This window comes from Ambystoma mexicanum, chromosome 3p (genome assembly GCF_040938575.1).
Source record: "Ambystoma mexicanum isolate Mex_15411 chromosome 3p, UKY_AmexF1_1, whole genome shotgun sequence".
Taxonomy (NCBI): Eukaryota; Metazoa; Chordata; class Amphibia; order Caudata; family Ambystomatidae; genus Ambystoma; species Ambystoma mexicanum.
Genome location: NC_090925.1, coordinates 337,881,597 through 337,894,805, shown reverse-complemented (window position 1 = coordinate 337,894,805; position 13,209 = coordinate 337,881,597). Strand labels below are relative to the sequence as shown.

Sequence of the window (13,209 nt, the reverse complement as noted above, 5' to 3'; positions counted from 1 at the left end):
AGACTCGGATTCCTCTGTCAAGTCGAGAGGGGTCAGTGACGGGGCAGGGGGTTGGGGGGGGATGAGAGTTTGGGCAGGGCTATCACAGGGTTTGGTGAGGCCCAGGGCAAATTATTTGGTGTAACCCACCTTGCACTGTCCCAGCAGTAGGCCTTGTAAAAAGTCTGTCCAGCACGTTTCTATTTTACTACCCACTGCCCACTTTTACTGCTACAAATAATGATAAATGAATCCCTTTCAATCTTACTTCACACATTTCTACCTAACACAAAATATGTGGGCAAAAATAAAAGAAGCCACTGGAGAGAATATAACAAAGTCGGCACTTGATGTGAAGGGCCTTCTCCAGTGAAACTTATTTTGTATAGTGGGGTTATTTGCACCACTCCAAACATAAAGTGACGATGGTGTCTTTTTTTCACTGTCTCCTCAAATGTTCGATAATGACTACCTCTCTTCCTAGTCCCCAACCCAGTACAGAAAAGAGTAAACATGGACTGGAACAGAGAACAATAGACTGATTGTGTCATAGTGAAGTGTGAGCTGTCATCAATTCTTGACTATCCTACCTAATATATCCGAGGCTTCTCATGTGGAAGCATATCAGCAGTTATACGAGGGGAAGCTCAGTTTCCAGGGTGGTGGTGTACTTAGGACGATTTTTCATACGGGTAAATCCAGCCTTGGACATCAAGCTCAAAGACCAAATGTACATATATAAGAGCAGCGCTTCACTTGTTCAGCAGTGAGATACAGGTACACCTTGTCAATCAGACAGAAACAGACTCTTATATGTTCTCTAATGCAGTTGCTTTGAGTTGGCAACACGGGTTAATGTGACATGGCCTGTGGTTCTAGCATGTATACTCAAAGGAAGAAGCTGAAAGGCCACCTCACTCTTTTATTCAATTGTGTTATGTTTTTGTTTTGTGCTAGGGACACCTCTGCAACTTTACAATCCAATTTATTAGGATGTGTGGACATAATTACAGAGAAACTTCAAGTCAGAGAATTCATTATGGGGAAGACAGTCATAGGGATTCTTGTTCATATATGAAGCTGAGTAGGTGGGTGTTCAGCCCTTTTCTGATCTTAACTCAACTTCCTGGACAGTGGGCAAAGGAAGGAAGTTCCAGGGGCAGACCCATGAGTGTAAGCCTGGTAGCACTTGTGACTCATTACGAGGAGATAAAGGGCCTTATTATGAGTGTAGTAATAATGATTGTAGTGACTTGATCTACTGGGTGCCACACTGTAGCTGTAGCACCCAGTGTCTGTGATATCAGTGGCTTGTGATGTCAGAGTGTGAGTGTGAGTGTGTGCGTGTGTGTGTGTGTTCCAACAATAGTAGTTGGAGAAAGAGCTGTACTGACATTGTGGACATCCAGTGGCATGGTGTGGAAATCCAGCCCATTCTCAATAATAAATACCTCTTCCCTGCTCCCACTCATTGCCTGTCTCAGACCAGAGGTTGGGGAACCAAATGCTGACTGTGCCCCCTCCCCCTGGGCCTGTTTCAAAGAAGAGAGAGAGATGTGAGGGGAGGCACCTGACCCCTGGTCTGCACAGCTTGTGCCTGGATGGAATCCTCTAATGAAGACGCTATCACCATCGCTGTTGTTGGCCAGTCGCTGGTAAGGGTTTAAAACTATGAGCCTGTGTGTATGTGTGAGAGAGAGAGATTGTTTAGGTGTGAGTTTTGGAATGATGTATGAACCTTTTGTGTGATGAAGTGAATGCGTTTGCATGTTTATGGGTGAGTGTGTGTGTATGAATGCTTGAATAAGTCCACGTCTGTGGGGTGTTACTTTGTTGTGTTTGATTGATGCACAGAGAGAGAAGTTGGGTGATGGATTATGAAGAGAGGAGCCAGTACAGGGCTGCTGATAGGGAGGAAGGTGATTACCTTGGCTGGAGATTTATTACAGACATTACGGGCAAAGTCAATGTAAGCATTCGTACCTGAGATGATGACTGTGGTATTGTTAGTCGTGTCTTGTCACTGGCCTGGAGTGCTTGCTATCAGAATGTTGATGTATGAATGAACAGCTCAGTAGAATGTTATTTGGATCTGTGAGTGAATGTTCTAGGAGTGTCAGTAGGGGCCTAAGCTGGGTATGGTAGGACGGCCGGCGGGTCTACTCCTCTTTATGTACTATTATTACCCATTCATGTTCCTGTCCTGTTCCATATGTGACTGTATATACCCAACAGTAACTGGATTATGCACATACTGTACATTCTGTATAATAAAGCTCAACCTGGACCAATCTGAGACTCCACAGTAGGTCTGTATATGAGTGCTGATCTGAATGGCTACAGAGAGGCTTTCCAACAATTGGCGACAAGGATACTGGAAATGCAGAAAAAGGACAGAACAAAGTGAAGCTGCAGCGACAATGAAGAACAGTAAGGAGAGCTCTGGGAGGGGGAGGCAGCTTAGCAGCTATGTATGACCCACCGCTCCCCTGAGCTTTAAAAAACCATCCTACCCAGAAAAAAAGCTAAGGGAATCTAGGAATGACTTTGGACTCTGGGAGGGAGGTCCCCAACAACTAAGAATTCCCCAGCGACCCCTTATGAAAATGCGCTGAAAAGGAGGCATTGTAGAAGTTAAAGGCACATGTTTTCTGAACTGCTGATTTATCCAAAAGAAAATGAGATAATTAACTTAATTTACAAGTGTGCCGTGAAACAGCCGCCAATTCGGGCACCAAGGTCCGCTAGGGAGCACTTCGTATAGTGTGGAGAGTGTCCCATTTAGTTTTGCTTGCCGCCGGTGTTATTTGAGGGAAGATAAACATACCAGTGTGTTGTGACAGCGACATGTCCTTTATGCTGCCAGTAAGGACAAAATCCAGTGGACACCCGCGGCAGCAATATTATGTTTTTATGCGGCTGGAAATAGGCGGCGGCCTGAGGGTGGCGCTGCTCCTCATGGGTGCTGGATTCTGGTGGCGCTTGATTCTGGAGGCGGTTAAAACATTGGGACTCAGGAGGTCTGATCGCTCTTGTGGCAGTGAAGGAATGATGACCTCCTCCTTCTTCTTCTTCTTAATTATAGGGTGCGTGGGCGGACCCACGCAGGCGCTTCCCCATCCTAAAGGATGATGTGCACCAGACCCACCAATCAATACTTGTCTCACATAAACTCACAACTCCTCCCACCGCCCCGTCTTCCTCACAAAATCCAACATCACACTGTTTCTCCTCCTGCCTCTCACCTCTTCACCTCCCAGCAAAGCCTTCCCACTCAGCTCAGCCACACCCAGCGCAGATAACTGAACCCTCATCAATTCTCTCTCCTCAACATGTCTCTCACATCTAAGCAGAAAATGTCCCACAGTCTCAGGCACCCCAGACACCGCACAATCCCTCGTCTCACGCTTCCCCACTCGATACAGACAGTCATTCAGCCCCACATGCCCTATCCTTAATCGATTCAGCATCACCTCCTCCCCCCTCCTCCATTCCAGACTCCCCGCATCCACATTCACCAACACTTTCCCACGAACACCAAACATCCACCTGCCCTTCACCCCACTCACCCACCTCTCCTGCCACTCATCCATGACCCGTCTCCCCACCACAGCCTTCACCTCATCCACACTCAAAGGCAGCCTCACATCAACCGCTCCCCTTCTCATATCCTCACCCGCCGCCAGATCCACCAACTCATTACCCAAAATGCCACTGTGACTGGGGACCCACGCCAACTCCAAATCCATTCCCCCACGCACACACAGATCAATCTTCCTCCTGATGTCCAAAATCACATCCTTCCTGTCACCTCTACAGAACGCTATTACAGTATGGCGATTGCCGGCGTGGGTTCTGAGCCGGTGATTGGATTGCTAATCAGAGGAAAGGACCTAACGGCCGTAAGGAAGTTAACTGGCACAATCTTACGTACTGTTTCCAAGCTTGCATATTTTACGAATTTAAACTGAATGGTTACAGCGAAAGTGAATGGATGAATCGAAGGAATTCTTATTACAAATTAGTGTTTGTCTTCTCCTATTGTCGACCTTGGAAAAGGACATTTTTTTTTTAAAACTCTTTTTTATTCACTTGACAGCTCAACAAAAAAACCAGAGGATGCCACAAGGCACCAGCGCAGTTTGCAAACAGTACGAGCAATAAACAATACACATTGCGTGAGTATAGCATATCAATAACGAGCAATATACAGAGTATTAATAACATGCCCCGGAACAGAATGCTATTTAGGGGGAACCACCAGGGGAGGTAGAGGAGGTTGTGGAGGGTGAAGTCATGGCAGAAATGTAGTCACGGAATCTCGGCCAGATGTCCCTTGGCCTGGAGTGGGGATGTTGCATAGCACTCCAGGACTGTTCAGTATCGTGAGCCCATGTGACCGATCTGAGCCATTGGGTATAGGTGGGCGCTCTAGGGCGGAGCCAACAGAGTAATATACAGCGGACTGCCAGTAGCATGCAGAGGCCTGCCAATTTCCTGACATCACGGGGCAACTGTGGGAGATCATGGAATAAGCAGTGCAGTGGGGTGGGGGTGATTGGGTGTTCTAGAATGTCAGATAATGTAGAGCAGATGTCTAGCCAAAATTGGGACAAATGGGGTCATAGCCACAACATGTGCACAAGTGGGGGGGTTGGCAGGAAACATACGGTGGAGTCTCATGGGTGTATGATGGTACCTGTGTAGGACTTTAAACTGAATGAGTTTAAATTTAGTGTTGTAGGAAACCTTGTGGGTCCGAGCGCACATCCGTGCCCACTTCTCGTCAGTGATCTCGGTACCAAGGTCCTCCCCCCATCTGCGTCTCAGCTCGGTAACATGGGGGGGGCCGCTCTGGTCTGCAATAAGGAGTAGAGTCTCGACACTTTATCTCTGAAGGAGAGATAGGAGCAGAGCTCCTCAACTATAGGTTCATCGGTGGGCAAGGCGAGGAAGTCTGGATAAGTGGACTTGAGATGTGCTCGAAGCGAAGAATACTGTAGCCACACTGAGGGTCGGCGCCTGAGTAGGGGGGGAAGGTCAGACCATTCCATGAAATTCCCCTGTTCAAAGACATCGCGTAAAGTCAGGAAGCCAGCAGAGGCCCAGCGGGCGACCACCGAAAGTGGGATGTGTGGATCAGGAAGGAAGTTCCACAAAGGCAGATACCCATGGAACGGGCGGGGTGTGCCGACCATGGACCAGAGTTTAGTCAGCGCCAGGGATGTACAAGCCACCGGATTCGCCGAGTTTAACACAGGGGGGATTGGCTGGAGGACCAGGGACCTGATCACTCGGTCACAGACAGCTAGCTTCTCAAGGCGAACATGGGGGGGGATCAGTGGTGTTGAACCTGAATGCAGCAAACTGCGATTGGGCCACCACCCAGTATCCGATAAAATCGGGTGCGCTAAAGCCGCCCAACGCCTTAGGGGCAGTTAGTGTAGTCAATTTGAGCCGGACGGCCCCAGAGTGCCAGAGGAAGGTGTTACATATGGTGGGTAGTGTTTGGAAAAAGGTATCCCCAGGCCACAGGGGCAGGTTGGTGAAACGATACAGTAATTGAGGTAATACAATCACTGTGAGTATGCCTATTCTGCCTGCTAGCGAGAGGGGAAGCCTAGTCCAGCTTGAGGTTTTAGTCTCGAGGGTAGTTAAATAGGTATGATAATTGTCGTCACGTAGCTGTGACGTGTGCCGGGAGACCACCACCCCTAGGTAGGTGAAGCTAGAGGAAGCCCAGGTGAACCCATGTAGATCCGGAGGGGGTTGTGTCGAATCCGTGAGTGGGAATAATGTAGACTTGGAGCAATTGACCGTCAAACCGGATATGTCCCCAAATCGAGCCACGTCTGTCAGTATAGGTAAGAGATTAACTTCAGGGAATTGAACAAACAGCAGGGTATCGTCAGCATAAAGGGAGATTATGTCAGTCTGGCCAGATGTGCACAGCCCTCTGTGCGAGTGTGACTGCCGAATCATGTCAGCGAAGGGTTCCATGGCAATAGCAAAAATGAGTGGGGAAAAGGGGCATCCCTGGCGTGTTCCTCTAAATATCTGAAAGGGGGAAGAGCATCTGTCTTCCGTACGAATCTTGGCCGACGGGGCGCTGTAAAGGAGCTTTATCCAGGAGCGGAAGTTGGGGCCGAATTTACATTGCTCGAGGACGCACCACAGGTATTTCCAAGAGACTGAATCAAATGCCTTTTGCATGTCTAATGTGGCCGCCACTGCATGTGTGGCCGGGTCGATTCTGTTGAGTACATTAAAGAGTCACCATAAATTTAGGGAGGTGGATCTGCAAGGGACAAAGCCAGCTTGGTCTGGATGAACAATGTGGGACATATACGGTCCCAAGCAGTTGGCAAGTAGTTTGGCAAATATTTTAATATCGCTATTAATCAACGAGAGGGGTCGGTAGGAGCTACACTGCGTAGGGGCTTTACCAGGTTTGAGGAGCACCGTAATCAATGCCTCACGGAGAGATGGCGGAAGTATGCCCATGTCGCACGACTCCTCCCACAAGGCCAGCAGGTGCGGCGCTAGTTGGGCTTTGTATAGTTTATAGAAATCCATTGGGAGCCCATCAGGGCCGGGAGCCTTCCCCGCTGCCAGTGACTCAATGGCCTCCACGATTTCCTCTAGGGTAAAGGGCCTCTCAAGGAAGGCACTAGACTCGGCTGATAGGACTGATAACGGGAGATTCTCTAAGTAGGAATTGATTTCAGAAATCTGGGAGGTGTCAACCTCCGAGTACAGGGAAGTGTAGAACGCGAGGAACTCAGAATTGATATCTTGAGGGGAGGTGGCGAGTGTGCCATCTAGTCTAGCAATGGCCGGTATGTTGGGGGCACCAAGTTCGCGGCGCAGCAGCCTAGCCAACATTCTGCCGGGCGCTCACCCTCGCCGTATTTCCTCGCCAAACGAGGGGAGTCCAGGAACTTAACCTCGCATTCAGCAAGGCCACGGAACCTGTCCAGCTTAGTGCCCAGACTCGCCAAGGTAGCCGGGGAGTGATCTACAGCGATTCGGGATTCATAAGCAGTTAGGGCCAATTCACTGGTGGCGATGTCAGCACAGATGCTCTTAAGGATGCCACTGGTCTTAGAGATGGCGACTCCTCTAGTGTGTGCCTTAAAGGCTTCCCATAGCACAGCATGCGTAGAGACAGAATTTAAGTTAATCTCGAAATATTCTCCAATAGAGGATTCAAGCTCGGAGGCAAAAACCTGGTCGAGAAGCCCATGAGGGCTCATCCTCCACTGTCTTGTTTTGTTGGCGTCTGATCCCCAGTTTAACGAAATTAGTACTGGTGAGTGGTCCGACAGTGTCCTGGGGAGAATGGCCAAGCGAGTAACGCATCTAATGAGTAAGATTGTGACCAGCCATCAATCTATTCTAGAGTGGGAATCGTGCACTGAGGAGTAAAAGGAGTAAGTACGCTCATCGGGATACATTAGGCGCCAAGCGTCCACCAGTGCCAAGCGGGGGAGCGAAGTCAAGATAGAGTAGGCCGCCCTAGACAGTTGACGAGGGCGAGACCCGGACCTATCCAATGTGACATCTAATATCGTATTGAAATCTCTGCCCCATAAAATAGGAATCAGGGGGTAGCTCTCAAGTAAAGTGGCTAGGTGATGGTAGAAGTCGGGGTCGTCGACGTTGGGACTGTATATGTTCAGAATGATTATCTCCTGACGTTGTAATGTGATGAGTACAAATCTTCCAAGTGGATCTATGTGAGATTGATGACAGTAGAACTTTAGACTACTATGTATTAGGATGAGGGTGCCTCGACTCTGAGTGGAATAATTAGTGTAATATCTCTGTGGGCCCGATTGTCTGGCGAATGGTTCACATTGCTCTGAGTGAGCGTGGGTTTCCTGAAGGCAAAGGATCTTTGCCCCGTGGCGTTCGGCGTGGAGCTGGATCTGCCGCATCTTCTTATAATTGCCTAGTCCCCTGACATTCCAGCTCATAAAGGTCAGAGAAGTATCAGCCATATTCATATGAGTGGCAGTGGAATAAACAAAGGTGGATTCCAGGGTCGTGAAAAGTGTGTACCTTAGGTGTATGCAGGGGCGCTGTGCCTGCGGGGCCTCCGGAGGCTGTCAAGACATTTTTAAACCAGAACGTTACCTTCCAACCCCCGCCCACATCCCTCCCCCAATCAGAGGGACGAAACCCGAACAAAACCAGAACAAACAAACTTTTAGGCATCAGCGCCTGGGGGACTGTTAGCAGCCGGGCGATGGCGGCCGGACTGGGGAGAGCGTAAGGAGGTTTATACTACGTAATAGGTTAAGGTGGAGCATTTATAGTGTGCAGGTTACATCGGGACAAAAACCATAGGCACGGGTCCACGGGGAAATAGGATGGGACCATGCGCTCCGACACAGCGCCAAAAGGATCAGGTATAATCATGGTTAGAGAGGGGCCAGGGTGTCGGAATTTGATACAGAAATGGGTGGGTTGAGAAACCAGGGTAGCTTCGGGCCGTGAGTCCAACAAGAACCAGACAGTACGGTCTATGATGCAACAGTATGGTAACGAAACATCACCATATGGAAAGGTAAAGGGGCAACAGAAGCAACCTGCGCAGTAGTAGGCTACGATGAACAGTGCCCATAGTGAGGGAGGGAGCGCCGAGGCGGTCCGATCCCGCAGCCCAGGTATACCAATAGATGATGAAACATGCGAGTCATATTAACATTGCTTAGATCAGCCAGGTATGTGTTTGTCTATAAACTTCCAAGCCTCTTCTGGGATGGTAAAGAAATACGTTTGGTTAGAGTGTTCAATCCTCAGTTTGGCGGGGAAAAGCATGGAGTACTTGACTCCTACGTCTCGGAGTCTCTTCTTCACCGCAAGGAAGGTTTTACACTCTTGTTGGACAGCCACCGAGTAATCCGGATACAAGTGTATTCTAGCCGCCCCCAGATGCAACTCCCCCTTGGCCCTGGCCGCCCGGAGCAGGGAATCACGATCGCGGAAGTTGAGGATTCTGGCTATGATGGGACGGGGCGGGGCACCCGGCCTGGGCTTAGCAGATAAGGATCGGTGGGCTCTCTCAACTGCAAATTGTGACGAAAGCTTGGGGTTATCCAGAAGCGACAGGAGGGTGTGTTCCACGTAATCCTCCATGGGCTCTCGGATGTTGTCCTCCGGTATTCCAACAATGCGGAAGTTATTCCTCCTGGAGCGGGATTCGAGGTCATCATTTTTCTTTTCGACCACAGAGACCCGGCTGGTCAAGGCGGTTACAGCGGTGCGCAGGGAGGTCAGGTCGTCCTCTGTGGTGCCAACCCTCGTCTCAATCTCAGCGACCCTGCTGTCCGTCCTCTCAATGTGGGCCTTTATAGATGAGATGGTCCCGTTCATATCGTCTAACTTAGTATGGAGTGTCGTGAAGCCCTCTGCAATGTACTCCAGCATTTTCTGCTAGTTGTCAGAGGTGGAGGGTGCAATGGTCGTCGGCGATTCCTCCGGAGGATCAGATAGTGGCTTGGAGGGGGTCTTAGTGAACATGTTTAGTGAGCTTTGCTTCTTATTAGAGCCGGCTCCCTTAGTCATGGTGGAAAGCAGAGCTATAAGTTCAGGAGAGCTATTAATTGAGAGCAGTGGGAGCGCAGTCGTGAGGAGTCCAGAGCAAGCGGTTCACCGCGGGGAGGGAGAGGGGCGAGCAGACAACGTTCCTGTAGTGTAGATTTGCTGCTTCACTGCAAGGGGGGGAAGGCGAGCAGACAATGTTCCCGTGGCAGGTGGGAGGGCATTCAGCAGTGGTACAGGCAGGCAACCGGTGCAGGTCCGGGGGACCCGGGAAGTACACAGAGACCACAGTATCACCGTGCTCGAGATGGCTCCCCACACAGCCCAGGCACGCCGCCGTGTATAGTAGAAGTGAATGGTAGGAGCAGCATGAAGCCAGCCAGTAGGTAACAAGTTATGCTCCCCTTAGTTGCCGTGGGCAGAACACAGGCAGGGCCGCACTGGGGGGCAGGAAACAGTCCAACCTCGAGCTGGGCGCGTGAGACCCTGGAGTGGTGGTATGGGACCAGGGGGGTGGCTCGCCCGGAACAGAGAGATGGTGGTTGGCAGGATCACGCCAATAGGTTCGCCACGTTGGTACTGGGCGGCAAGAACACCGGGAAGCCGAAGGTTTGTGGTGCTGGTGATCGCAGGCCTGGTGCAGCACGCCGGTTCAAGTAGCAGGAGATAGGGGGAACGGCAGCGGCGCAGTGTGGCATAGGCCCCCAGCCGCAGCATGTGTCCCCACAGATCCGGGGGGGGGTGAACAATACCAGGAGAGGTATCACCAGCGAGGGGGGCACAGTGCCCAAAGCGCCGCCGCGTAGAAGTATGGCGGCCTGCGAGGCGCGCCTGTAGTGAGAGGGGTTGGCAACCCAGGATCACTGGGGCTAATAACACAACTCCCCCCGCACCCCCATACCTTGCCGTGAGTAGAGTCCCGTGTTCCGTGGGAGGGGGGGTGGCAGAGGGAGAGCAGGTGAGCAGGCTGAGGGGGAGACGACCTGCGGCAATGTCTACGTCTCCCGCCGTGTGGGACCAGGAAGCAGGAGACTCCGGGACCTTCAGGCACCAAGGAGTTAGCGGGCAGAGGTGACTGTGTGGCCCAGTGGAGTCCCCGGCGGTGTGCAGGAGCTTGATCCAGAGAGTGCCGGGTGGATCCACCGGCAGCTCAGTCCGCTCTGAAGGGCTCCGATGCCCCTCTCCCACGGCGGCCCGCAGTGCCGCGCCCCCTGGTGTCGGAGTGAGCCGCAGTCGCTGGAGCCACGGCGCGGCCCGGGCTAGGCACACGCGGCCCCAGTCCGAGCGGGGCGCACAGCAGGTAAGCAGGAAAGCAGGGTGAAGGAGAGAGGTCCTGCAGCAGAGTCTTCGTCACCCGCCGTGTGATTCCAGGGGGCGGGGGACTCCGGGACCCACAGACCCCTACGAAGTTAGCAGGCGGAGGTGGTTGTCCGTCTCAGTGGATTCCACGGCAGCGTGCAGGGGCTTGGTCTGGGGAATGCCGGGTGGATCCGCCAGTCGCAGCGGCTCGGATCTCTCGGAAGGTCTTTGATGCCCCTACCCCGCAGCGGCCCGCAGCACCGCGCTCTCTGGTGTCAGAGAGAGCTGCAGTCCCTGGAGCCGCGGCACGGCTCGAGAATGTCACCCGCAGCCCTAGTTAGAGCGGGGCTCACAGCACGGCCCCCGGGGGTAGCACGGGTCCAGAAGTCGGCAGAGGTGTAGCTTGGAGGTTCACCCAGAAGAGCCGTCAGTGCAGAGCGGATCCGTAGTATTTAAAGGCACTTTTCCAAGTTTATGCACTCTCCCAGTCCGGAGCTCTGCGATTAGGCGGCCATCTTGTTTCGGCGCAACAGCGCCCCCCCTTGGAAAAGGAAATTACATGGGATCCTGTGCAACAAACATGTTGAATCACTGGAACTGTAACATGTCAGTCATATCGTGGCTGGGGAAGCGAGTTGATTTAAGGACATTTGCAAAGTGCTGCATTAATCACAAGTTGGAACATCCTTTTCTTTTATTTATATATGGAAACGGATCGGATGTGGAATTTCAGTGATGATATTGTTTTTAGAGCATTTGTCGAATGGATGCACACAGAATTATTTCTGTTTAATGGATAATAAATTAGTAAATGTTTGATGATTTATTAGTTTCATTTACAAAGCATACATTGTGGGACACGTTTGTTTAGAATTAACCTATAGACAAAGACATTTTTGGTTATCGGTGCACGGTTTGCAAGCAATGATGAAAAACGTTTCAGAGTTTCCAAAATGTACAATGTGATGCAAGATTTAAGTGCCATTTGAAGTGTCCCTGGGATAAATTTAAGGCGGAAATTAGTAAGTGGGTTATAAGTTTGCCCAAAATTTCTGGTGTTTGAGTGAAATGAAAAACCAAATGTGGGTCAGTGAAATACCCAAATGTCAAGATGCTTTTTGAATTATAATCATACCAGTTAACACGGTGTGTATGGGCCGTTGTCTTGTGGTTGTCTATGTGTTGTGGCCCTAGGGTATTTTATGGTGCAATTTATGGGTTATTGAGTCAAGTGTATGTGTCAGTCAAAGTGTTACTGTTGCGTTGTGTCAACTAAGGCTGGTTGGTATCTAGTCAATCCATCAAAAACCATTCCATCGAATGCTATACTATCGAATTATAAGCATCGAAAAGCATTTCCATTGAAATGCCTTTCCATTGACTATAATTCAATGCTATATTCGTAACTAGGGTTAGGGTTAGGGGTTGGGGGTTGGGGCTTAGGTTAGATTAGGGGCTAGATTAGGGTTAGATTAGGGGTTAAACCTGGGGCTGGGTTTAGGGGTTAGGGTTGGGGTTTGGGTTGGGGCTAGGGTTAGATTAGGGTTAGGGGTTAGGGTTGGGGGTTAGGGTTAGGGTGGGGGGTGGACATAGGGTTTGGGGGAGTGGGGACCCCCTCACCCGCCCCCAATATACAAAAAAAACATTAAAGCGTTACAAGGAGCTGGCCAGTGCCGAAATTTCAGCACTGGACATCTCCATGTAACGTTTTAACGGTACAAAAAATGCATTGAAATGCTATCTTTTACATGTAAAAGTGCATTGCCATAGAAACCAGTCCATTTATATTTTCAATGTACTGGTTTCGATGGAAAGGCACTTTTACATGTAAAAGATATCCTGTCGATGCTTTGGTAAACGATGCTTTTTTTCGATGGTGTGGCATTTCTATGCTTTTTTTTCGATTAAATGACTAGGAATCAGACTGGTTGACTGTTATAGGGGAGTTGACTATTGTGAAAGGTAAAGTGGTAATTATACATATTGAGTCACCTAAAAAGGGCTGACGTTAGAGGTCTATTAGTCATGAAACTGTTTTCAACTAAGTAAGGTTGATAACGTATTATGAATCATTTGGGTAACCACGACGCATGGGTTGTGGTTGTGGTTAGTGTCATGTTTGAAATAGTGTGGACATTCAACCAGCAGGGTTGGATGTTGTAACAATCTAAATGGTTGTAGCACATAGATAATTATAAAGGGGGAAAAGGTGATTCCATGGTAAAAGCAATAGCAGAATATTGTTAATGGGAGTAACGTTAAAGGGAAATGTAATGTAAATGATATGTGAGAGTTTACATATTGGAGTTGAAAATCCTATAAATTGTAAAGGTTTATCCGGATATTTTAGATATTGTTATAGTTACAGGTTTAGATAGCTAT

The 13,209-nt window shown here is 49.9% G+C and overlaps 1 protein-coding gene across 2 annotated transcripts in view; it reads left to right on the top strand.

Moving 5' to 3' along the window:
• The first annotated feature begins 600 nt into the window (after positions 1-600).
• RAD21L1 (RAD21 cohesin complex component like 1) overlaps positions 601-13,209 on the top strand; it is a 1,746,850-nt gene continuing 1,734,241 nt past the window's right edge. The window contains exon 1 of one of the 2 annotated variants that reach the window (XM_069650930.1): positions 601-756. The gene's annotated coding sequence lies outside the window, so the exon portion shown is untranslated. The remainder of the gene's footprint in view (positions 757-13,209) is intronic. The other variant, XM_069650928.1, reaches the window with a different exon arrangement.